At 40.2% G+C, this 26,555-nt stretch overlaps 1 protein-coding gene across 11 annotated transcripts in view; it reads right to left on the bottom strand.

Annotated features, from left to right (window-relative positions):
- ZNF148 (zinc finger protein 148) overlaps window positions 1–24,391 on the bottom strand; it is a 125,055-nt gene extending 100,664 nt beyond the window's left edge. The window contains exon 1 of one of the 11 annotated variants that reach the window (XR_002337867.1): window positions 23,234–23,498. The gene's annotated coding sequence lies outside the window, so the exon portion shown is untranslated. Of the gene's footprint in view, window positions 1–8,113; window positions 8,297–8,320; window positions 8,340–8,426; window positions 8,446–22,359; window positions 22,934–23,233; window positions 23,499–24,372 lie in introns of those variants that run through there. The other 10 variants (XM_021070212.1, XM_021070208.1, XM_021070213.1 and 7 more) reach the window with 10 other exon arrangements.

Here is a 26,555-nt window from a genome sequence, read left to right as displayed (position 1 = left end):
AAAAAAAAATCTTTCAAGTAAAGATCAATGAACATAAAATTCGAAATTAAAATGCTATCCAATGGAGTTCTCTTCTGGCACCGTGGGTTAAGGAACGGGTATTGTCACTGCAGTGGCCTGGGTCACTGCTATAGTGTGGGTTCAATCCTTGGCCCAGGAACTTCCACATACCATGGGCATAGCCAAAAGAAAAAAATTTTTAAATGCTATCTACTATATAGCAGAGGGAACTATATCCGATCTCCTGGGACAGACCATGATGGAAAAGAATATAAAAAGGAATGTATACAGATGTATTAACTGAGTTACTGTGCTACACAGCAGAAATTTGCACAACACTGTGAATCGAATATAATTTTAAAAAAAGGAAAAAAAGAAAATGCTACCTACAATAACAATCAGTATGTAAATAAGCAAAAAAATTCATCTGATTTTTATAACACAAAAATTATACCTAAGGGGAGTTCCCGTCGTGGCGCAGTGGTTAACGAATCCGACTAGGAACCATGAGGTTGGGGGTTCGGTCCCTGCCCTTGCTCAGTGGGTTAACGATCCGGCATTGCCGTGAGCTGTGGTGTAGGTTGCAGACGCGGCTCGGATCCCGCGTTGCTGTGGCTCTGGCGTAGACCAGTGGCTACAGCTCCGATTCGACCCCTAGCCTGGGAACCTCCATATGCCGTGGAAGCGGCCCAAGAAATAGCAACAACAACAACAACAACAACAAAAAAGACAAAAAGACAAAAAAAAAAAAATTATACCTAAGGGAACCTTAGAAGACTATAGGACTATCCATTTAAAAATTAAAGTTTATTTAAATTTGATTTTTTTAAGTGTCCATTCTTTATAAACAAAAACATGTTAAAATTATTAAAAACCAAAAACAAGAGGGAATTAAATTATTACTTCTAATGTGAAATATAATTAAATGCTCTCATTTAAAAGCATGTAAATGGTCCATTAAAAAGCCAGCTCATCCTTTAACAATTTTATCTTATTCAATACCAGAGTCAGTCATTCTTTTTTTCATCATTATTATTTTGGTCATGCCCATGGCATGAAGAAGTTCCCAGGCCAGAGATCAAACCCATGTCAGAGCAATGACCTGAGCTGCAACAGTGACAATGTTGGATCCTTAACCCGCCAAACCACCAGGGAACTCCAAGAGTCAGTCATTCTTATCTCCTCTGTCTAAAACATAAGACACAATGTAGAGGTGTGCCCACACCTAAAAGAAATGGCTTTTAATCTGATTAGGCATCTGAGATTTGCCATCAGAGTTAATCAGAGAATTCCTCAAGAAGTGGCTGCAAAGTAGCCCAGTGATTTCTCTATAACTGCAGTCACTATATTAAGTTTAGACAATTTAGGAAATGTTAGTTTAAAAAAAAAAAAATAGTAGCAGTTGATTTTAAAAAAAAAAAACTCCTAAGTTGCTACTAATATAGAATGGACATTTTCTCATTTGGGGCCAATTTATCCTCAATTAGAAAACTAGGGAATGTAAAAGAGGACATTTTATCTTATCTTTCCTTTTCAACCCGTGAATTAGAAATATATTAAACTGGCTGCATAATACAAGATTTTCAGTGTTGTTTTTTAATGTTTATTAATATTAAAAGACTATTATCAAACATCTTAAATACAAATAATCATTAAATAAACACTTCATTGAAGAAAACACCCAGAATTCACAATCTCTTTTTTCTTCTTTTTATTTATTTATTTATTTATTTTTAGGGCCACACCAGTGGCAAATGGAAGTTCCCACGCCAGGTCCACACTTCACCTGCAATCAACAAAGCAGCTTATGGTGACACCAGATCCTTATCATTAACCTACTGAGGAAGGCCAGGGATCAAACCCACATCCTCAGGGATACTAGTCAGGTTCTTAACACACTGAGCCACAAGAGGAACTCCTACAATTTCATTTTAATTAACTACCTAACAAGATGTCTAGTAAAATAGCATGCATCTATTTCCTGGCACTCTCTTGTACTGGTTATGAATGAGCTTCCCAAAACTTCCTAGGTGTGTAACACTGTGGTTTATAACTGAAGCAAACATTTACATAGTGCTTAAAAGTTCACAAAGCATGTGGCCAAAAACCATTATGTTCAAAGCTGAAATAACCAGACTGGAGATGGTGCAGGTTCATAAAAATTAAAGAACCTAAACTTCTAGTCTAGATAAGATAGTATAAATTTGTTTCTCCCTGACTCTCTTCACTAAACACAAGTATAAACCACAGAAGTACCACAAGAGACAACCAAAAGAAAACTCCTGAGAAGGCAGCAACCAGTTTGGGACCCCAGGGCTAGAGAAACAGAAAAGCAGCAGAGTGTATTAGGTCCCCACACCCAACAAAAGGCAACCTAGACCGGTACTTCCCAACCACAAATTAAGCAACAGAAGATAGACCAGATAGTTCACACTCCTCCTTCAAATATAAACAAGAATCTCTCTGCAATATCAAGCAAAAGACATCAACTGGAAGCCCAGTCAACAACAAAAACAACAAATATCAGGAGAAGCAACTCTTCCTTCCCCACATGAAGACAGGGAAGAATTGGGATCTTGAAGTGGGTACCAGTAGGAGGATTCCACTACAGTCTTCTCCCATCTAGAGACACGGGAAGCCTGCTAGGACGAAATGCCTTCTCTTCTCTCAGGCAGCACCAGCAAGGACCAGCGGGAGTCCCAGTAGCATCAGATAAACCAAGCCAACTGCAAAGGCTACGACAATTCAATTGCTATTGGAACCAAAGCCTACAAAAGTGGGCCAAGATCTGTATGCTAAACTGAAATAAAGTGACTGCAGGCTAAGATAAAAACTATAAATAGAGCCCAGAACCTCCCAACATAATATATAACATAGGACACAAGAAAATCACAACATTATTAAGAGAAGACAATCAACCAAGGCCAATATAGAGATGAATCACAACTTAGAATTATTTGAAAAGGATTTTAAAGCAACATAATAAAATATTTCAGCACCAATTATATATTATCTGAAACAAGTGAAAATACGGAAAACCTCAGCAAAAAATGGATATTTAAAAAAAGGGTGGGGTTCCCACTGTGGCTCCATGGAAACAAATCTGACTAGCATCCATGAGGATGCAGGTTCAATCCCTGGCCTTGCTCAGTGGGTTAAGGATCTGGCGTTGCCATGAGCTGAGGTATAGGTCACAGACAAGGCTCAGATCTGGCATTGCTGTGTATGCCAGTGGTTACAGCTCCGATTTGACCAGTAGCCTGAGAACTTCTATATGCTGAGGGCGTGACCCTAAAAAGACAAAAAAAGAAGAAGAATTGAAATGAAATCACAGAACTAAAAAATACTGTTAACAGAAAACTTAGGAGTTCCCATTGTGGCTCACTGGGTTAAGAACCCAACATATGTCCATAACGATGCAGGTTCATTCCCTGACCTTGCTCAGTGGATTAAGGATCTGGCATTGCAGCAAGTTGCAGAGGAGGTCGCTAACATGACTCGGATCTGGGTGTTGCTGGGGCTATGGCATAGGCCAGCAGCTGCAGATCCAATTTCACCCCAGCCTTGGAACTTCCATATGCTACAGGTGCTGCTGTAAAAAGAAAACTTTAACTTGCTGGACAGGCTCAATACAAACATGGAGATGATAGGTAAGAGAATCACTAATGCGAGGAGAGAAAAATAGAATTCACCCAATCTGAAAAATAGAGAAAAAAAGACTGATTAAAAAAAAAAAAAAAAAAAAAAAAAAAAAAAAAAAAAAACTAACCAAATCTTAGGAAAACTGTGAGGCAATAACAAAAGATCCAGCACTCACATCACTAGCGTTCCAGAAAGAGAAAGGACTAAAACAGTAATCGAAGAAATGACGGCTAAAAACTTCTCGAATGTGGCAAATACAAACCTACAGATCCAAAAAACTGAGCAAACCCAAAACAGGGAAAACACAAAGAAATTTACACCAGGATACATACAAATTCAATGTTCAAAAACTAAAAACAAACAAAAACTCTGAAGGTGGCCAGACAAAAACAACTTATTATCTGTAATAGAACAACAACAGAAATGACACCAGATTTCTCATCTCAACCATAGAGCCAAAAAAAAGTGGCAGAATACTTTTTGAATACTAGAAAAAAGAAAAGAAAAAAACCTGCCAACTAAGAACACTACACTCAGTAAGACTACTCTTCAGGAATGCTATAACATTCATTCAGGCTGCTATAACAAAATACCAAAGGAATGGGTGGCTTATAAACAACAGAAATGTATTTCTCTCAGTTCTGCAGTTGGAAGCCCAAGATCAGGGTGTTAGTATGGTCAGATGAAAGCCCTCTTCCAAGTGGCAGACTTCTCTTTGTATTCTTACATGGCAGAGAAGGGCTAAGTGAGCTGTCGGGTGGGGGCGGGGGCTCTTTTGTAACAGCACTAATCCCATTTATGACAGCTTCCCACCATATGACCTAACAACCTTCCAAAAGGTCCAACTCCCAAAAAAAAAAAAAAAAAAAAAAAAAAAAAAAAAGGAGTTCCCGTCGTGGCGCAGTGGTTAACGAATCTGACTAGGAACCATGAGGTTGTAGGTTCGGTCCCTGCCCTTGCTCAGTGGGTTAAGGATCCGGCGTTGCCGTGAGCTGTGGTAGAGGTTGCAGACGCGGCTCAGATCCTGCGTTGCTGTGGCTCTGGCGTAGGCTGGCGGCCACAGCTCCGATTCAACCCCTAGCCTGGGAACCTCCATATGCCGCAGGAGCGGCCCAAGAAATAGCAAAAAGACAAAAAAAAAAAAAAATGGTAGGCTAAGTGCTAATATATATATATATATATGTCAATAATTACCTTAAATGCAGATAGTCTAAGTATAAATAGACCACATACAAAAGCTATTTTTTAAACAGCTAAAATAAAAAACAGAAATAATGCAAACATTTATGTATAGGATTTTATGTAAAGTTCTCTGAGATTAATGCCCAAAGGTGAGCTTCCTGGATTGAATGGCAAGGACATGTTTAGTTTTATTAGAAACTTTCAAACTTTTTTCAGTGTGGTGTACCCTATTACATTCCTATCAGCAGTTTATGAGAGATCTTTTTCTGCATCCTTCCCATTTGCTATTATTTCTGTTTTTTATTTTAGCTGTTTTAATAGGTTTGTAATGATATCTTATTGTAGTTTTAATTTCCATTCCCTAATGGCTAATGGCATTAAACATCTTTGTATGTACTTATTTGTTGTCTATTTGTGTCTTTCTCTCATTTTTTAATCAGAATATTAGTATTTTTTCTGTTGAATTTTGAGAGTTCATGTAGTCTAGATATAAGATCTTTGTCAGATACATGGTTTGCAGATATTTTCTCTCAGTCTTTAGCTAGGATAAGCTACATCTTCTTAAGATCTTTTCACAGGGCACATGTTTTTGATTTTGATGAAGTTTGGTTTATTTTCTTTTATAGAACATGCTTTTGGTGCCAAGTCCACGAACCCTTTTTTTTAGGTCTTGAAGGATCTCTTTTTTTCTTGTAAATATTCTATAGCACTGGATTCTTAACCCACTAGGCCACCAGGGAACTCCTATTTTTCTCATTTTTAAAAAAAAGCACTACAAAAAAAAAATTAACTTAAAAAGAATTCCACTGATTTCTTCTTCCCCTGACAATACAATGAATTTGAAAACATTTCATCTAAATACCTAAAGTTCCAATATCTTTTTCTAAAATTAACCACAAGGATGTTGCTGGAACAGATTTACAATCCCCACAATAACTGACCATTATAGTAATCTTCACAAAATAGATGTCTAAGGTCAAGACACCCTAAAACATTTTAACAATTCCAGTTGGGTTTGCATCTGCAATGTTGTCTACAGTGTCATGATTAATTTCAAATTGTTTCATTTTTCAATTGTAAGTAGTCTTTTTCAGTTCTTCAAACTTTTTTTTAAAAAGTAGATGCTGGAGAAGTTTACAGTGGTTACAAAACCATGCTAAAGAATTCAACACGTGAATCTGAAAAACAATAATTCACTGCATACTAAAATTCTCAAGAAGCAATTTTTACTTTAGCTATTTAAATTTATCAAGCAAAAATGATTAAAAAATACCATTTTCCTCAACAATGATTTTAATTAATTTAAATTAAATAAGTAAATTAAAATTACTTATTTAACAGAAATAACAAGAGACCTGAGTTCTGCATTATCTGTGGGATCTTTGGTAAGTCACAATCTCTCTGAAACCCTGTTTCCTTACCTAGGTACTGTTATACTTGTTTATCTTCCAGCTCCAAAATCCTATGTACTAATGCTCTAAAATATATTATACTTCATAACTTTTGAGGCACGATCATTCCAATCACAACTTCAAGAAAAGATTTAAAACAGATGTGATAAAGAGATGCCAATCACATTATAAGTAACTTTCACAGGTAGAATATTATTCTCAATATAGTAAATCAGGGCGTCTCAACATTAAGACTACTGACATTTTGCACAGGATTAATTCTTTGTCGAGGGGGGCTATCATGCATTGAAGAATGCTTAGTACCTACCAATTAGATACCAACTAGATACCAAGACACCCCACCCCCACCCTGCCCCCTCAGTGTGACAACCAAAAATATCTCCAGACATTGCCAAGATCACCTCTAGTGGAGAATCATTTTATTAGATTAAAATGTTCAGGGTTCTTTGGAAATGGGAAGAAGGAAGAAAACAGACTGTTTTGTGACACAGGAGAAAAGGCCTAAAAAAGGCTAGGAATGAACAAAAATTGAGGCTAATGTAGTAATATGCACAGAAGAATAGCAGTACATTAAACTGAGAAGAAAATACACAGGTATTTGTACCTTTATATGTACTTTCAATAAAGACAGAGGTTTTTTTAAATCAGAAATTAAAGAAGTTAACATAATTCCTCTTCTCCCTAGCACTTGTGAGGAGGTTCCACATTCTCAAATTACCAACTATTCTTTAACCACCAAAAATACCAACACAAAAAAATACATCCACCCACAATTAAATACAATAGCATCTATCTGTTTTAATCAAATGTAAATGTGCTACAAATGTGAAAAGTAACACTGAGGAACATCCTCAAGTCCTTAATGTATTTAAATAAAGGCCAAAGACATTCATATGGAGAAACCACACACATCTAAATGTTACAACTGAGATTAAACGTTCACACAATCACTTTTTGGCTCTTTAAATACTAACTATAAAAATCAAGTCAGCCATATTTTCCACCAAACAGACAAATACCCAGTTTCCTTAGTCTATTCTTGGATAGGTCACCAGACTGGGAATAAGAGACCCAGAGTCTATTCCCAGCTGCAAACAGACCCGTAATCTTAAGGTTCTACACACATATCAGGCTGACAATACTGAAAATCTGCACAGAAACAAGTACTGAGAAACCCAGAACTTCCTCCTGCACCCAAAGGACAACTGCAAACGTATTTTTAGATTCCTTAAATCTAAAAATCTGAATAGGATTTTATTTATAGCAACATTTAACATACTTGAAATTTCAAAACTGTGTGGTGCCTTTACCATCGCTCTATATAAAGTTAACAAGAAATGCTCTTTCTTCGATCACATCATGCCCGATTGTGCAAAATTCTATATGAAAGCGACACAAATTATAACTATGTAAAACAAAAAAAGCAGTTTTTAATTCGATGTCTTGGGAAGGGCTTTAACTTTTGCATTTCCTAACTCTATCTAGCTTTTAGTCTACTACACAAGGAGTTCTTTCCTGGCACTGTAAAAATGCTTCAGAGTCTGGTGCTTGCCCTATAGCCTAATTCTGGAAAGGCTTTAGGACTATTCTTACTACTAAACATGCAGGTTTTAGTAACGCAACCAATGTAGGGATACGAGCGTACTTTTTTTTTTTTTTTTTGCTCTTGATCCAGTTTAAAAAAAAAACAAAACAAAACTGTCTAGCAGACTAAGTTACCCGTCTGACCTTTTCGCACACCATAAAACTGTAAACACAACACAGTCCAATATAAGATTTGAAAAAAAACAGCGTTAAGACGGAAAACACAGTGTCTATTAACGTTCGTCGGCCCCCGCTGTCAGGCAGACACTTGTTAGCCGCCGAAAGCCACTCACAAAGTTTGCCATCTCGCTGGGGGAAGGGGCCCAGACTGCGCCGCCGAGGGCCCCGACCCGGAAGACGGGTGTCTGGAAGGCCCCACCGCCGGCCGAGGCCCGGGCGCGCCAACACCCCGGCAGGAAAAACCCCGGCCTCTCGGCACTCCTCGCCGCCTCCCCGCACACGGGCGACTCACGCACGCGCGCGCACACTCACACACGTACACACAACAAAAGGAAGCCGTGCGAGCCGCGTGCGGAGGTTTGCCCGGGCGCTCGGGGAAGCCCCTCCCCCCGCCGCCACCGCGCCGCCGGGGGCCTGCCCACTCACTGCAGCGCCCCCCGAGGACCCGTGGGTACGCGGATCTCGGCGGCGCTCGGCTCGGCTCTGCTCCGCTCCGCCGCGCTCGCTGCCTGCTGTGGCAGCACTGGGCCCGCCACCCGAGCAGCTCCGCCCGCCGCCGAGCCGAGGGCCGGCAGAATCGCCCGGGCGGGCCTGGGCTCCCACCAGGAGGGCTCCCTACCTCCCGGATTTCTTAAGAAATGAAACGACTATACTTAATTATTCTTAGTTAAATTCCCCCTCCCTACACACCGTGGGATGTTTAAGCCCCTTCCCTACTACTCTCAAAAGTAGTATCCAACAAGACACTCAACACTCCTTACAATGAGAAATCTCTTTCAGTAACCTCTTTAATCTTTCCTCTTCCTCTTACTTCTCCACATCTTACTCATTTGTTTTCCCTTGCCTTCCTTGTTTTCAACCTAAGAGCTGCATTTTCCTGAAAGAATAATCTTCCCTAAACCGCCTTTCCAATTTTACCCTTTTGAAATTTATTTCTAATAGTAACAAGCTTCCTCATAAACCTCTTCATTACATCTCCCATTTACTTATACAAAAACTCTCCCCAGCTAACTTCTGTAATTTTTATCAACACCCAAATCAATTCATAAATAACTTTCCCAAACACTGCGGTTTTTGTCTGGTCCCTCATTGTCTCAAAGCTAACACTCTCCAACATACAAATTAACCCCAAATCGCCTTCAAATTTTGTGAACCTATTCCAGGGAGGCCACCACAATTGCTGAAAAATTCAATTCCTAAACATACCCCCCAATAATTTAACAATGATTTTTCCAAATATTCTCTACCAGTTCATTTCAATCACTCATAACTTAAGACTACCACACCCATTTCCCTAAAGAGTCTAATTACATAATCAAATTAACACATTGTCTCTACCATTATATGTATCCATACATGCTGGTGTGTATGTGTTCAAAGTATATAAGGGACCCTGCAAAACATCAAGTATGTATTTCATTCTAATCCCTTAAATATTAGCTCTTCTCAAATTTACAAGGAAAACATGCCAACCATGATTTTTAGGCATCCAATCCCTACTTGTGAAGTAATTTATCTATGTTAAATTAATAAATCACTTAAAACATACTGTCTCCACTTCTACTATAATCATTCCTAACACCGTCCTTAGAATATCCATCATTAGTCTAATTCACACAACCCACTCAAATACTCAGAATATACCCCCGACTGCCAAGGCTCAACTATATCTAGGGCAAATACTGGAGACAACTCTAGACCAAATCAGGCAGATTACAGCAGTTGTGAGTTGAGCAAAATGACATCAATGGGCCCTCTTAGGCCTTCAAAGCTCTGAGTGGTCTCCACAGGTCCTTCATTATTAAATCTCATAACTGACTAAATATAGAAGGAGAAAAAAAAATGATGAATGATCTAGGGCTAGATTCTGGAACTAATTCTGAAGCAAAGCTGCACTAGAACGGAACACCAAAACTATACATTTTGTGCTTTGTCATATTTTTCTCGTTGTCACAAAATATGCTTTCTCTGAAACATGAAGGAACATCAAAAACCCGGGAGGGTCAGAAAGTATTCTTTGCTCAGAGGCTGAAAGAGTTAATCCTGTGAAGAAGAACATAATGCAAATATGAAAATCTGAAGCATAAAGCACTTTTCCTTTCATGGTTTTAAAATGTCAGGTGATGGGACCACAGCAAGGCACAGTAAAGAATATCAAACTGTACAGCTACGTAAGCGCTTGAGAGTCAAGTCTTTGCTAGTACAGGGAAAAGCTGACAGAAGACAACATCTAACAAAAATCAATACTACTGATAACTGGACAAGCAAAAGTTTGAGAGTAGAGACACAAACTAAAGAGGCCTAGTCTAGGTCTTAAATACCATCGATGGAAGAGAATGAACTTTCAAGCCCTGAGGTTATAATTCAAATTTAAAACAAAATAAAAAAAGCAATGGTTCAGTTTTAGCTATATTTTGGTTTTGGAATTGGCAAGAAATAGTCAACAAATGATAAACAGCTAGAAATAAGAAAAGAAAGCATATTTAGAACCATCCACCTGGAAGTCACCTATGTATAGGCAATAAATGAGATAAGAACACTAAGAAATATATGATATAAAATCACATGTGCGGGTTTGATCCCTGGCCTTGCTCAGTGGGTTAAGGATCCAGCGTTGCCATGAGCTGTGGTGTAGGTCGCAGGCACGGCTTGGACCTGGCATTGCTGTGGTGTAGGCTGCCAGCTGTAGCTCTGATTCAACCCCTAGCCTGGGAACTTTCATATGCCCCAGGTGCGGCCCTAAAAAAACAAAGAACAAATAAATAAAAATCGCAGGCAAGAAAGAAAAAACTACAGAAGCCATTTTAGATCCTTTAGGACACCTCCTTCCTACTATCCGCCCCATTCTTTCCACTTTTAACTTGAACCTCTTTACATACACAAATTATCACTATAAAATTTTTACAAAGTCTGATGTGATTTTTGATGTTTGTTTGTTTGTCTTTTTGCCTTTTCTAGGGCCGCTCGTGCAGCATATGGAGGTTCCCAGGCTAGGGGTCGAATCGGAGCTGTAGCCACCAGCCTACACCAGAGCCACAGCAACTCGGGAACCAAGCCGCATCTGCAACCTACACCACAGCTCACGGCAACTCCAGATCCTTAACCCACTGAGCAAGGCCAGGGATCGAACCTGCAACCTCATGGTTCCTAGTTGGATTCGTTAACCACTGCGCCACGACGGGAACTCCTGATGTGATTTTTGAGGCACTCAAAATCAAGTAGAGATCAAAGAGCTCAATGGCTCTATCATTAATGCTATTTTTGTAAAAAGTTATGAATGAGGTACTCTCACCTTTACAATAACCTCATAGGTAGCAGAGACTGTCCTTACGAGCACAGAAAAGAAATAGGGTCCTGGCATCTACTTTCCTAGGTAGCATTATTTTTTCTCCATGTTTTCTCCACTAGAAGCTACTCACTCTCCTCCTCATCTTACTCTTATTCCTATTCAGGTCAACTCCAACCTCCTCATTCATTTTTACCATTTACTAGCTCCTATCAGCCTGCCCATATTCTATGGTCAACAAACTACAACACGTCTTTTGCCTTTCATATTAGTACATCTCCACCTCACCATTTTTTTTTTGTCTCATTTCTAATCCACAAATAACTCTCAGCTGAATTTATCTCAGTATATTCTACATAAATGGTTATGATTTTGCAAGTAAAATTTATTTATAAAAAATTTAAAGAACTGGTGAAAGAACAAACCCATCATTTACCTCCAACCCCATGCCACAACAATTCAGATCACTATCATCTCTTGTCTGGATGCCTCTTCATCTTACCTCAAGCTTGGCTTTTTCCTGGACAACTTGCTTCTCTCAGGACTTTAGCTATCCATTCTCCTATTCCTTCAGCTTGATAAAAGCACCAACTACTCCCTACTCCCCAAGGCCACTCCCCCTGTTCTCATATCACGAAAACATCCCTGTGCAGTTCACAATTCTCATTTAAACCATTCCATCTGCAACATCTACCAAGCTCCAGAATCTCTCTCATGCTCCCTCCCCAAAGACTTCAATTCTACTTTGTCCCATATTCAGCCATTATTCTCAGTGTGTGAGGTGTTTAAGAACTTTCTCCATCCTGACCTTCTTCAAATCCTAAAACCTTCATCTGCACTTGAGCCACCCAAACGTATATAGTGAAAACAGGTTATCAATTGGAAGTACTGTACCACTAGGATTGAAACTTCAGAGACTTTTTTTTTTTTAAATCACAACTACTTTATTTTCTAGGTCTACACCAGCTCTTCATCTTCTGGCTTCTCTTATCTCCCTACACAATTTTAATATGTCCAGCAGCCATTTTAATAGCACCCTGACTGAAATATCATGATCTCCCATTATATCCACCATGCATCTCCCTAAGGAGAGACAATCTTAGCCATCTATTTTTTCCACATCCACACACCAGGAAATCTATGAAATCTTCTGCAACTGACTTATTCTAAATACAACTCTCCATCTCATTGACTAATCCAAATCATGTTCATATTTAAATCCTTAATGCTATCAAATACTCAATCTCTTCCTTAAAATTCCCTCAAAATTTAAAATGAATTTCTTAATACAATTCCTATAGTTGATGTGTCCATATTCTTCCAACCCACTCAGTCCTTCAACCCCATGCACTCTGGTCTCTGAATTGCTCTCTTGAAGACGAAAAAACAATCCCATGTACCAAATCCTATGACCCACCACCCAACTTCGTGTCCTTTGTTTGGCAATGACACTTGGACCACCTCCTTTGATTTACATCACTGTAACATTGTTCTACTCTGGTCTCTCTGGTTGCTTCTTCTGTGTTCAGTGACGACCAATCCTCTTCTTAGCCCTATAAATAGTGGGTATTTTCCCAAGTTCTGTCGTGGAGCTATCTCTGATTCTCTCCCCCTCAAGGTCTCATCCCTTACCACTGCCTCTACATTTTCTACCCTCATACATATGGTTATCTTTACCCAACTCCCAAAAATAATCTTTAAAGCAAAACCTTCTGCTACAATCTACTTTAATTCCTGAGGAATTAAATATATAGTTATTTCTTTTAAACTAAATTCTTCAATTATTGCTTCAATTAGCACCTCAATCATTAGTCCAAATAATTTCATAGCCATCAGCACCCTACCAAATCCAGAAGTAGTAGCTTCAATTATCAACTCTATGTATGTATTCCCAAATTTCTACTGGAACTCTTTCCTCAGATGAACCCGGTATTTTTAACTCTAACTAGATAACTTCCCTTGGATACTTCATTGGTGCCTCACACACTGGTCTATGTGGCTTAAAACCAAAGTAGTCATTCTTCCCCATCAAAATGGTTCTGCTAACTGATTCAATAATTTCTTCTAAGCACCACCATTCTCACAGTACCCAGGAGTTTCCCTTAACTTTTCTTTTTCTCTTTTAATTCATAGTTTCCCAAAAGCCCATTTGCCATCAAACCCTTCAATTCTTTCCTTGAAATACTTCTTACACCAATTCCTTTCCTTTTATTCCTACCACTACCATCCCAATTTAGATTCTAAATACTTCACACCTCTGTCATAGCCTTCTGTCTTCTGGTTACTAGGTTCTCCTCATTGCAAAAAAACAGAGAAACAAACAAAACAGGGTCATCAAATTAGCATTACCACTCAAAAATCCTCAACAGTTCTCCACTACATATTGACTCGTTAAAACTCCTTAACTTCCAAAAAATAAATACTTCTCAATTTTCCAACAATCATGGAATGGAAAAACACACTGTGGTATATTCACAAACTGAATCCCACAAAGCAATAAAAAGAAATTACCTATTGCTGTATGCATCATGGATGAAATCTCACAGACATATGGTGAGCACAGGAAATCAAACACAGAAACATGATTCTACTAATATAAAATTAAAAAACAACACAAAACTCGAGTCTCCTGGTGGCCCAGCAGTTAAGGATCCAGCGTTATCACTGCTGTGGCACAGGTTCAATCCCTGGCCCAGGAGTGCATGCCATGGGTATGGCCAAAAAAAAATACACACAAAACTACTCTGTGCAATAGAGGTCAGAATAGTAGTTACTTTTGGTTGAAGGAGTCATCAACTAGGAGGCGACACATGAAGGAACCTTCTGGGATGCTGAAAATGTTCTATATATTTACATTGACATAAACGTAAACTTAAAAAAAATCTGTATTCTTAAGACTTAAGCCCTCTATATAAGTTATTTCTCAACAAATAAATATTCAAAAAACAGTCTGGTCTGGATTTGCACATGTTTTGTTCTCTTTACAGCTTTATTTTCCTCCATTCATCAACAGGAACCCTAAATTCTAGCTCATCTAGACCACCTCTCAACATACCCAGAATGTTTCTCACTGTCACTCTATCACTCCCTCTTCTTGGAATGCCAACACTCACCATCATGCCTACTATAACCCTATTTATCCTTCAAGTTCTAAGCTATATGTTAATTCCTCCACAAAGTTGAACCTACTATAGTACATCTGTACACATTTTGTCCCTGGGAAAAAACTCCCAAAAAATATGAACTGTGTCATATATAAATACATATCCTTCACACTGCCTACCATAGAACCCTGTACACAGTAAGTATGTAAAAATATTCCCTGAATGAATAAATTCTGGTAGACCATCAAAAGTACCCTCCAATCTAACCCCTTCTTCTCAAAACCTTCTATCACTGTCTCCACTTACAACTGGTTCCTCCACCTTACAAATTTAATCATTCAACAAACTGAGGACCTACTACATGCAAGAAACTTTAACTATCTACTCTAATATACTTCACCAAACTACCCAAAGATGTAATCCAATTTCAGCTGCTGCCTTTTGAAACTTTCCCCAACTCTAGTTTTCTAGTCATCTTCCCCTCTCGTCATCCAATCACATCTCACCTCATTTCTAATCCTCCTGCTATCAAACTAATTCAAAGCCCTTCTTAGTTTCTCCCCTGCCTCCTAACTGGGCTTCTCACCTCCACTTTTTACCACCACACTGCCTTAAATCAATTCTGTATGATATAGCTATTGTCAGATTAAAGTATCTAATATATAGTCCCTGATTCAGCCCTCGACTCAAAAAAGTTCAATAGCTCTACATTAATGATATATGTCAGCATGCGTTAACCCTATATTAACATACTTTAATCTTCAAATCCTCCACAGCAACCCTTGCCAGAGGTATAATGATTATCAATTTCCTGATGAGAAAACTGAGTCTCAGAAAGGAAGGGATTCTCACCATAAACACAGTGCGGGTAAACAGAAGGGCCAAGTCTAAAACACAGCTTCTGTGTGTTTACTTAAGCACAACACTCTGTCATATCAAATACAAACTACCTCGCTTAGCTTTCAAGGCCATTCTTTATCAACCCAGCCCCAAGTGAGATTCTTCCTACCTTATATCATACTATGCCTTATTCATGAACTCCCTCTGTATTTCAAACTACAGTTTGTGATCAGTTATTTAGTTTGTCATGAAATCAGTTAAATGAATGACAGCCATCTTTTTTTTTCTTTTCAGCCAGCGTAAAACATCGAGTGCACCCAACATAAGGACAATTATTGTCATTGAAACTTTTTGTTTTATACATACATGCAAATACTCATACATGCATGTATTAGGTGAAGATGAAACATGTATTCCTTACTGTAGATCAGAGTTAAAAAAAAAAAAAATTAAAATCAACTCATTATTCCTCACATCTCCTTTGCTTCTCACCTCCAGGCCTTTGCTTTTGCTAATCCCTCAGGTTGAAATGTTCTTTTTAGTCATTTCTGTCAGTGAGAATCCTATCCATCCCTAGCTAAAATGCCAATTCCATGCCACTAAATGAAGTCCTAGGTTTTGCCCTAGTCAAATGTTTTTTTCCTTCAGTAACAATCAGTATTTTTCTTTTCATACATTTGTAATCATAGTGTAATTATTTGTGTTCAAGTCCAGCCCCCCATTAGAATATAAATCCTAAAGAATTTATTCCTGATTACATCTAATAATGTTTTTGCATACAACAAATGTGCATTATCTGGTGTTCCCATTGTGGATCAGCAGGTTAAGAACCCAACTAGTATCCATGAAGATGGGGATTTGACACCTGGCCTCGCTCAGTGGGTTAAGGATCGGGCACTGCCAAGAGCTATGGCACAGGTCACAGATGTGGCTCAGATCCTGCACTGTGGCTGTGGTGTGGGAAGGCAGCTCCAGCGCCCATTCAACCCCTAGCCTTCGCAATTCCATTTGCCGCAGGTGCAGCCATAAAAAAAAAAAAAAACGTGGGAATTCCCATTGTGCTTCAGCGGTTAAGAACCCAACTAGTGTCCATAAGGATGCAGGTTTGCTCCCTGGCCTCACTCAGAGGGTTAAAGATCCGGCACAGACGCAGCTCGGATCTGGCCTTGCTGTGGCTGTGGCGTAGGCCACCAGCTGCAGCTCCATTTGACCCCTAGCCTGGGAATTTCCATATGCCACAAGTGTGGCCCTAAACAGCAAAAAAAAAAAAAAAAAAAAAAAAAAGGAAAAGAAAAAAAATGTGCATTATCTGTTGACTCACCATTATTTTCTGTAGCCTCAGTTATAAATCAACACCATATATAATTTCTATTACATTCCAAACTTCTGAAACGCTCATCCTTCAAGGAGTCTTACCATTTTCCTCCTGAAATTAACCATTTCAAACAATCCTCTTTAACTTCAATCTTCTCTTGCTTTCCTGTAAGCATAACCCATCAAAAACCTCTTTCTTCTTTCAGAATCATACTTTCTATCAAATAACACCTTTCCTTCTCCATCTGCTTATCTTCCATTTTATTCCTAGTTCTCTAACATCCATGATAGGTCTTAAAGAATATTCTTTACATAGATATTTCTTTCATCTTCTCTTTAACTAGATTTCAATTATCTCAATTCATTTATGGTGTACATTAAATCCTTTGTACAAAAAGGCAGGTTATGGATAAATTGAAATAAAACACACAGACTGTTTAGATAAATTATTTCAAATACTTTCTCATTCATTCATTTATTCAAGAAGCATGGAGATATGCCCTCAATTCTCTTGTCTGTTCTATTCTGTAATTCAGAAAGCAGTTTTGAGAAAAGCATGCAGAAAAATGCCGGGATAACAGAGCCAAGTTGACTCATACTCTTCACTAACAGAGACCAAGTCATCTGTGGGGTACAGGCTCAAAAAAGGAAAAATGAAAAGTTAACACTAAACATAGATGGAAACAGACATTCCCCGCCCCCCCAGCTGCTCCAGGGGGCTCAAAATCTACCCAGCAAAGGTGAATTTGAAAAGGAATGAACCAGTAGGAGTAGCTAAAATGAAATAGGCAGAAAGCATTCAGACAAAAATAGATCCAGACTCTAGGTTCATTCTAGGGCTGCAGGAGAATTTGGAGCAATTTAGCTCCTCTCCTGAGATCCCTAAGGAATCCTTTCAAATGTCTAGCTAAAGTATGGTACACTTAAATCCTTTCCCCAAACCTTAACCAATACTTGTTTCTCCATTCTCTGAACTCCCATAGCACTTACTGTCTGTAAAACTCATTTGTGAACTTAAACTATCTCGTTAACGGTAATGAACTGTTAACAAACATAGCCAGAATTTACTTACATATTAAAATCAGAGTGGTCTTCTTTAAAAGTTACCTAGGGAGGCTACTACCTTACTCATTTATTCCACTCCATCCATCTAACCATCTGATGCACTTAACCAAAATTAGGTTAACTAATACCTAACTAACTACATGTGAAGCTATGGCCACTGCTCAAAATATTTCCAAATCCTTCTTTGGGAGTGTTCTGCAAAGTTAGTTAGTAAGTCAACCAAGACAATAGATGCAAACTATTACATTTAGATTGTATAAACAATTAAGGTTCTATTGTACAGGACAGAAAATTTTATGTAACCTCTTAGGAAAGATCATGATAGAAAATAACATAAGAAAGGGAATGTATGTATATATATATATATATATATATGACTGGGTCACTTTGCTGTACAGCAGAAATTAGCACAACGTTGTAAATCAACTATAACTTTTTTTAAAAAATGAGAAAAGTCAACCAAGAAAATCATCCCCATTTCTGCAACTAATTGAATTTAAACCAAAACTATTCTTTATTCACTCTACTTGACAATGACAGATCTTCAACATTGCTAAAAATCAAGTCTTTCAAACTCAAACAATTTGTCACCAATGAGACCATTCAGAATATCAAGCCTTGTATTATTACAGTCCTAGAGGGACTGTGAACTCCTGGAGGATAAGGACCGTATTTTCCTCACCTGTATAGAATCCCTTCCCCAAAAGTACACAATAGGTACTTAATAAATAAATATACTGCGCAGAATGTGCACACACAATAAATGAGAAAAGGTGCTCCCCAAAAGTTCTGAACACTACCACTGAAAGCGACTGTCAAAACACAAAAATTCTCATTTGGAGGTATACTTTTGATAGTAGTTTTAAAAAATCAATCTTCTGAAAGAACTAAGGATTATGGGAAATAACGGAAGATTGCTGGAGAAATGGGAGGAATGTGGGAGAGAAATAATTGTGGGAGGGAGAACTATGGAATGTATCAGAAAATTTGGAGAAAGAGTGGGTCATTTTGTGAAAGAGTGGCTGGAGAGATAGGGACTTTCGAGATACATGTGGAATTGTAGGAGAGATGGGGATTCTGGGAGGAAAAAGAATAGTGGAAGGGACAGGGAATTTTAGGAAAGAATGGATAACTGTGGGTAAGCCAGGGAATTGTGGGAAAGAAGATAAAACTCAATTTTCTGAAATTTTACACTGTTATGGAATTGCTGCACAACTGTTTTTCTCCCCCTAAAAAGAATGTAATACCATACATCCCTTGAGGGAAGAAACTTCATCTAATGATTTTTTATTATCCTAAAAATGAATTAAATCAGACAGATTCTTAAAGCAGCTAAAGATCTCTAAGCAGTCATTTAGGCCTGAGGTAAGAAAATCCAAATTAAACCAGCCTTCAGCTCCAGACCAGATTTACTCAGAATAAACCAGCCTCAGATTAGATGTTTTTGCAGGATTGTTATGGTTCCATTCTAATCCACTCTGTCAACTTCCCTTAAATCTAGAGGCCTTCGCCAGTCAGATATCCCTTTGTCCTTGACTATCTCAAATATACACTCACATATACAATTCTGTCTACAATATCCCCATAGTGCTCAGCAATTTCTCAGAGTCCCACTACCATCAGTACTATCAGTGAACATTACTTTCTATCAGTCATTCAACAAGTATTTTTTAAGTACTTAGGAATCAAGCTGTTATGAGTTTTCCTAGAGATTAAAGAAAGTCTCAGCTCTAGAGCAGGTTACAATCTAGCTATTACTTGTAAAACAAAGAGAAAATAATTCCCATAAAACAAATACAAGACTTAGTAGTATATAATCAAGACATGAATGCTGTTCTCATTCAAAGTAAGAAAGATTCTTAAAAGCTGGGGTTATTTAAACAAGACTTTGGAAAAGGGAAACAAGATCTTCCGTTCTGTACTCCCAATATCTGTCACACTGACTCAGGGATGTTGTGCCTCATACCAAATTTCAAAGACCATTATTTGATGAATCTATCATAATATATGAGCAGTGTACCTTTCCCCACTATATTCCCAATATATTAGTGATTTAAAAATGATAATTTAAAACTACCACAAATCTGTCTCGCCACTGTAATTTAAATCTTCTTCACAATCACTATATCCAAATGTCCTCAGAATTCTTTACCTTTTCTTTAGCCTCTGACAAAGTTATCATCTCCACCATACCCTGTCCCTCATTCTCTCCCTCTTATCACATTTCCCATCCCTCCTTCCCTCCCTCACAAAGTAGAAACACATAATACACCAAATCTATTCTTTCCTTAAAAAACAAAAATTGCCACAGAAGCCTGAAAGAACAATTAAGGATCATTTTAATCCATTTCTCAGATTCTCTACACTGAAACTCTCCAGAAGACTGTCAAGGAATTCTGCAGTTGACCTGGTAATTAACTCCAAGATGAACACTGCCAAGCAACTCCTTCTATCTAACCAGCAGCCCTTAGGCTGCAAAGATGCAGTTTCCTACAATCTAGTCTTTCCTATAGGTCCATCCATCAAATTTCCCTTAATCATCTCACCCACTTTTTCCAGTCTAATTTAAAATGTTTTTTATTTAAGAATATCAGGAGTTCCCGTTGTGGCGCAGTGGTTAACGAATCTGACTAGGAACCATGACGTTGCGGGTTCGGTCCCTGCCCTTGCTCAGTGGGTTAGAGATCTGGCGTTGCCGTGAGCTGTGGTGTAGGTTGCAGACGCGGCTCGGATCCCGCGTTGCTGTGGCTCTGGCGTGGGCCGGTGGCTACAGCTCTGATTCGACCCCTAGCCTGGGAACCTCCATATGCCGCGGGAGCGGCCCAAGAAATAGCAACAACAACAACAACAACAACAACAAAAAAAGACAAAAAAAGACAAAAAAAAAAAAGAATATCAAAGATATAAAAACATCTAATTTAAAAAGCTAAAATAATTACTACCAAAGTACACAAAGGAGGAGAAAGTGGATAATGTTAGCGACATCAATCCTTTCCACTCATAGTTAGAAGTCCTTTTCAATGTCATTTTGATCTATCAAGAAAAAATATTGCATGCATATTACTTGGAGATCTAGAGAAAAGCATGATAAGAAGTACACAAATTAATGCTTAGATCTCTGGACAGTAGGACTGCAATAGACAGGTGAGACAGGGGTTATTGCTTTTCACTATAAGCTCCCTCAGGACAATTTTTTTAAATAATGTACACATGATTTCATATAACTTAAGGAGAGAAAAACATTAATGACATACTTCACATCCATTAAACTTACAAAAATTAAAGAACTGATAATACCCAGTACCAGTGAGGGTAAGGAAAACAAACTTTCTCATACTAAAATGACAATAAAAATTGGCACATCCTACTATGTAATATATTGAAGCCCTTAAAAAGAACAAGATCTCTGAAGGTATTGACAGAAAGTTTTCCGAATCTTTTAAAAATAATTCTTGGGTTCCTATCATGGCGCGGCAGAAACAAACTAGACTAGAAACCATGCGGTTGCGGGTTCGATCCCTGGCCTCGCTCAGTGGGTTAAGGATCCAGCGCTGCCCTGAGTTTTGGTGTAGGTCACAAACATGGCTCGGATCCTTCGTTGCTGCAGCTGTGGTGTAGGTTGGCAGCTGTAGTTCCAATTCGACCCCTAGCCTGGGAACCTCCATATGTCTCGGGTGCAGACCTAAATAGCTAAATAAGCAAATAAAATAAAAATAATTCTGAATTATTTCTAGAAGTCAAAATTTTAATAAAAGCCCCTCTTCCAGTCAAATGCTAAATTATCATCCTCCTTCAGAGTTATTTGCAAAATGAATGGAAGACTAAATTTTCCCACACCTCTCCCAAATTTCTTTCCAATCTACCCCTTTAATCCCTCCCCTTCATTTCCATCACAAGTCTCTTCATACTACCAACTCCTCAGCTGAATTAACATTACAATGCAATGTGTATACAGTCTTTCTTAATAACAAAAGGCAAATAATCTTCAGGTAAATTTTAAGGGTATGGTTCTAGCCCAAAGTTCCCTCTTGGAAATCTGGTCTGATGTGAGCTCAGCAAATCCAATTGCCTGGGTACATGTCCTGATATGGAAATAAATGCGAGTACTCCCTCTAACGTGGCTCTAGAATCATCCAGTCTCTTCAGGTTCCCCTAGATCTCAAGACAACCAGTCCTGACCTTGCAACTTATGACCCAAACAGATATCCTAATCCTCCATTCTGCAGGCCCACACTTTGTAGGCTGCTGCATTTTTCTTCAATACCACCATGCCTCAATGAGAGTATACATTCAGGAGCTGTGAATGGCAAAAATCTCTCACCAGCCGAGTTATGGAACCAATCCAGTCAATTAGACTAATTTGAGCTACAAATGGAGTCTCCAAAGAAGGGCCACCATGCATGGACTCTGCCCACCATTAATTATAACCCTGTGTACTGCAACCCAAGCTGAATAATATGGCAACAGTTCTCTTGGACCAGATAAGCTGGGCAGTGAAGAAGAAAACCGCCAAGTCAAGTAATTTCCATTCCAGCATCTGCCAGTACAGTGTTCACCCAGCTTCTGGTAAGTGATATTTCAAATTTGCTAAAATCTCAACTTCATGGCCTAGAGAATCCCTGCAGGGTGGGCATGTTCTTTAGGTCTGCATTAGAGATTGTTACATTCACTGGTGGAGGTCTCAAACCAAACCACAGACTAAAGTCTAATTCTCAGTGACCCCAACCACTTGCCGGGTACCCACACTTACCAGATGTCATCTACAGAAGAGCCCAAACAGGTTCGGAACTAGGCCATTCTGGCCCATCTGGAATAACTCTTTAGTCCTTGGGCCAACATTTATTAATTCTGCTACATCTGTCTCTTCTATCAGGCATTCTCTTCATATTCTCTAGTATTTAGCACTCCCTCTTGCTTCAAACCGACCCTTTCTATTCAGGGAAACTCGTTAAACCCCTTCTTTCCTTTCCTTGGAAACGCTTCAGTTCTTTCCATAACGAAATACCTAATGTATCTGCACAATGAACACCCCCCAAATCCTCAAGACTCCTCCACAGCCACCCCCTGCATTCCTCCACCTACCCGGCATCTTTCCCTCCGGCCTCTCTCTCAGTGCACGCTTCCACTACGTTTCCTGCAAGGAGTCCCTCTTCTCCAACCCCTGCCCTTCCCTTCTCCCAAAGAACACATTCAGGCAGCAACAGTGACTGAGGCCTGCGGTGCATAAAGCACTGCACCAGGCTCGGTGGACAAGAGACCTGGTGTCTCCCTAGGCTTTTCACACCCACACCCAGCACCCTCCGGCCACCCAGTGCAATCATCCCACCTCCTTCCCTACCTCTGACACCCCCCTCCGGCCCCGGAGGCCGCCTTCTCGCTTCAGCCACCCCCGTCATTATCCTTTCTCAACCCCCCAACCCACCATCCGCGCCCTGCCTCCTCCCGTCCCCCGGCCAGCGCCTGCGTTTCCCTCCGCCTCGGCCGGTCCCCCGGCCACCCCCAGCCTCGCCACGGCTCGCTCCCCCCGGGGTCAGGCCGTTACCGCCGCGCGCTCCCCCCGCGCGCCGCCCCCTCCCCCTCCCCCGCCCTCCCCGGGCCCAGGCCTGCCAGGCCGAGCGCTTTACCGCGGGCAGGCGCCGAGTCGCGCGGTCACCGACTGCAGGCGGCGGCAGCTTCAACCTCTCTAGGGGCCTTGAGAGGAGGGGAAGGGGGGAGGGGGGTGAACTTTTGCTGTGGCAGCTTCGGCAACAGCTCCCACCCCTGCGCCTTTCTCCTCTTCCTCCCCCTCCTCCTCCTCCTCTTCCTCCTTCTCTTCCTCCTCCCAGAGCAGTAGAGACGCAGACATGCCCGGCCTAGAGCGCCGCCGCGGTCGCCGCCACTGCCGGCGCGGTGCATTGTGGGAAACCCCGCACACGGGAAGCGCGCTGGGGCGCCCGCCCTTCGTGGGACCAGGACCAAGCTGGAGAGACCCAGCGTGGCTTCAATTCTGGCGCCTGCGTGTCACCAGCCCGGCGTGGTCCGGGAAGCTGGCCCTGAGCCGCGGGTTCCCCCGGGCTTGGCTTGGGTGAAGAGCAGTTCGAAAAAGATCAGAACTGAGGAAATAATGTCTTTGAGATGGGGTCCGCCTTCAGCCTTAATCTGTGCCCTGAGAAGTGGAGGACTCGGGGGTCGGGTGCATTTCAGGCCGTGGGCAAGGGAAGGAGCGGGGACCTAGGTGAAAGGTTATCTGCGAGAATTTTTTTGCCTTTCCGATTCTCCTTTCTTCTATAGCCTTCTCCCCCCGCAACTTCCAGTCGTTGGCCTCTACCACCCCAAATGCCACCTTTTCCAGGAGCGGCAGCCCTGCACCCTTGAAACTAGCAAGCCCTGTTAGTGACTGCAAACATATGCAGGGTGTGAGCATAGAGAGAGATCCAGACATCCGGCCCTGGACCCTGTTGTGCAGTCTTACATGGTTTGAACACCCGCCTCACCTGGGACCCAAACCTTCTCGGTCTATATGGCAAAGACTTTGTAATGGTCTGTGTAGAGCTGGGATTGCACGGTTATGTCTCAATCTTTGGAGGCCCTTTAAGTGACCTTATCCAAAATGTGACCTCCTTAACGGTGCCTTCATTCGACTAACATTTGTTGGGAGCCCTGAGGTGCTTGTGCAATGGTTTACAATTACTCATCTTTGTGTCCGCACCCTAGCACAAGGTCAGCCATGTAACATAAAAAGATACTTGATGAAAGTTGAGTGATTATGAGCATAGGAACTTACCTTAGAATGAAACACCTTCATTAAGATTTCTTCATAATAGTCTGAAGATTTATTTAGCGGCTCTCTGCAATACCTAGACATAACCTCTAAAGGGAGAGAGAAAGGAAAAGCATTAAAATATCTATAAAGCCGATTCTGGTGTTCTCCTTCCCTTGTCCACACCCACCTTCCCACCCCTTGCCAACTGAATCTTCATTTGAATAGAGGGCTTTTTGGCGAAACTCCAAACTCCTGCATTATGCACTTGTGAAGGCACTGAATTAGATTAGTGTCTGCAAGGTTAATGTTCCCCAGGCATTAACCTTAGTAAATCGTTATGCCTGTTTAGAAATAGCAGTGGCCCACAGGTTCAGCTTAATTTAGACACAGGTAACTAAGAAGAACAAAGATAAACCACAGCTCCACAGTCAACTCTGCATGTGCTTTCTCCATTAAAAAATATAAATTTTAATAAGGTGACAGTGCATATTCTGAATGCTAATTGCAACAAGACATTGATACAAGCTAGAGCAAGAGTTATCTGGAGGACAGCCTTCTGGCAACTTCTAGCATCTGCAGTGGCATCAAATTCAGATGTTAAAAAACACCTCTGGCAGCAAAGAAGCAGACTCTGAATATTAGGTAAGAGAAAAACTAATAACTGAAAAGGATTGAAGGCCTGGAGATTACACCCAATGGGCTGAGATTGATTGGTTTATCATCAGGAATAGATCTAGTTCTCTGCTCAGCACTATAACTAAGAAGCAACAGAGGAGTTCCCGTCGTGGCTCAGTGGTTAACGAATCCGACTAGGAACCATGAGGTTGCAGGTTCCATCCCTGGCCTTGCTCAGTGGGTTAAGGATCCGGTGTTGCTGTGAGCTGTGGTGTAGGTTGCAGACGCGGCTCAGATCCTACATTGCTGTGGCTCTGGTATAGGCTGGCAGCTACAGCTCCGATTAGACCCCTAGCATGGGACCCTCCATATGCTGCAGAAGCGGCCTTAGAAATGGCAAAAAGACAAAAAAAAAAAGAAAAAAAGAAGAAGAAGCAATAGAGAAACAGCTCTTTAACATGGGCAGAATAAAGAGCACTGAGGAGGTAGTGACAGGAGAAGTGATGATGAGAAGCAAGTTTAAGCCTTTGCTAAGCTAAACTTCCAGAAATATTTCTCAGCCCGTTTGCCTCCTTCATACTCCTCTTGCTCACCTCCCTGAACCCCAGTCCTAGGCATTCAGCCTACTTTCCTTTCCTCTTTTTATTTGTATTTTGAAATAATTAAAGATTCAAGAAGAAATTCCAAAAATAGTACAAAGAGTCCCATTTACCCTTCACCCAGCTTCCCCCAATGGCAACATCTTACAAAGTTTTAGCAAAATAATCAAATCCAGGAAATTGACAATGATCCATTATGTTAACTAGACTACAGAACTTAATTTTTACCATTTTTTAAAACACGTGTGTGTTTGTGTGTGTGCAATTTTATTCCATGTGTCGATTTGTGTGACCACAAAAACCAGGATATAAAACTGTTCCATCACCACAAAAAACCTCAAACTCATAGAAGTGGCGAATACAATACTGGTTACTAGAGGCTAGGAAGGGGGGAAGGAAAAATGGGGAATTGTTATTCAGTGGGTATAAAGTTTCAGTTATGCAAGAAAAATAAGTTCTAGGTATCTGCTTACAACATAGTGCTATAGTTAACGATATGGTATTGTGCACTTCAAAATTTGTTTTCCTGTCAAATCTCATGTTAAGTGTTCTGACTTCAAAAGAAAAAAAGAAAGAAACATACACAAAAGGAAACTCTGGGAGGTTTTGGATGTCCATTGTCCTGACAGTGGTGATAGTACCAACTAGGGTTTGCATATGTCCAAACTCATCAAATAGTAGACATAAATATGAGCAGATTTTTTGTATATCAATTATACTTCAATAAAGCTACTTAATAAAGCTAAAACTAATGAGTGGCCTAGTCTCTCCTACCTCGGACACTGAGTTTAGACAGTAAGTCCTTTCAGGAGCCTCTAAAGGAGGTCCTGGGTTGCACTAAAGTTCATCAGCTGTGAGATAACTATGGTTGGAAAGACTCCAGGAAGACATGAGTTAAAGTCAAGATGGGCAAGAAAATGGCAATGAATGAGAAGAAGGTCCTGGGCCAACATGACATTGGTGGGAAAGGAAAAAGTAAAATAAAGCTAC

The sequence above is a fragment of the Sus scrofa genome, chromosome 13 (assembly GCF_000003025.6).
Source record: "Sus scrofa isolate TJ Tabasco breed Duroc chromosome 13, Sscrofa11.1, whole genome shotgun sequence".
Lineage (NCBI taxonomy): Eukaryota > Metazoa > Chordata > Mammalia > Artiodactyla > Suidae > Sus > Sus scrofa.
This window is presented reverse-complemented; position numbering and strand designations above follow the sequence as displayed.